We start from the raw sequence: 1,252 nt of genomic DNA, 5'->3' as shown, positions 1-1,252 counted from the left end.
TTAGCAAAAGAGTTATTGTAGCTAACCTCAGTGATTCTGGGAGTATTCCAGCTTTATATGATTCCTCATACATGTTGAGAAGTGGTGGGATTAATTTATTTTTAAATGCTTTATAAAATTCTATTGGAAGCCCATCAGGACCTGGTGTTTTACCGCTATTCATGCTGTCTATTGCTTCAGTTAGATCTTTCACTGTTAAAGGACTATCAAGAGTTGTTTTCTCCTCCTCTAAAAGGGTTTTGAATTTTAATTGATTAAGAAATGCGGTTTGTGTTTCTTCGTCTCCAGAATATTCAGATTTATACAAGGTTTTATAGAATTCTCTAAAATTTTCATTTATTTCTGAAGGGTCTGTAGTTAAAATGTCCGATTTTAATTTTATGCTGTTAATTGTTCTTTCTGCTTGCATCCGTTTTATCCTCCAAGCCAATAATTTACCGGCCTTTTCTCCTTGGTCATAAAATGCTTGTTTAGTCCACATTAAGTTTTTCGCCACCTTCTCTGTCATTAATTTATCATATTTGGTTCTTAAAACAGTCAGTTTATGTAATTTTGAATGATCATTGCTCTGATAAAGTTCTGCTTCGCTAGATTTAATTTGTCTCTCTAATGATTTTAATTCTTGGTTATTTTGTTTATTTTTATTACTGCTATAGCTGATGATTTCTCCTCTAATATAGGCTTTAAAAGCTTCCCATCTAATACTAGCTGTTGTTTCATCTTTATTCACTTCAAAATATTTGTCGATGCAAGTTTCTATAAATGTAATAAATTTTGAATCTTTTAGCAGAAGTGTCTGCATCCTCCATCGTTTCACCCCTTGATCAATCTTATTTACTTTAATTTCCAGGGACACTGCAGCATGATCACTAGTTACAATACTGTTATACCAGCAGTTCTCCACGTGGGACAACAGCTCCACAGAGATGAGAAAATAATCAATACGCGAGTGTGATTGGTGTGAGCTTGAGTAGCATGAAAATTCCCTGCTACTTGGGTTCCTTGTTCTCCATACTTCATTTATTCTTAAATCTTTCATATAATTCAGGAGTATTTTCCTGGTTTGTGTATGACTGGTATCAATTTGAGTAGATTTATCCAGACTTGGGTTGCAATTAAAGTCCCCTCCAATGATATAAAGTCCCTCCAGGGTTGACAAGGTTAAGAATAAATGTTCATAAAAGGATGGGTTATCATTGTTAGGTCCATAAATATTTATCAAATTTAGTTTTAAAGTTGAGATGTGTCCCTG

This window comes from Etheostoma cragini, chromosome 19, assembly GCF_013103735.1.
Source record: "Etheostoma cragini isolate CJK2018 chromosome 19, CSU_Ecrag_1.0, whole genome shotgun sequence".
NCBI classification, from domain to species: domain Eukaryota; kingdom Metazoa; phylum Chordata; class Actinopteri; order Perciformes; family Percidae; genus Etheostoma; species Etheostoma cragini.
The sequence above is the reverse complement of the archived record's forward strand: the minus strand, read 5'-3'. Positions refer to the sequence as shown.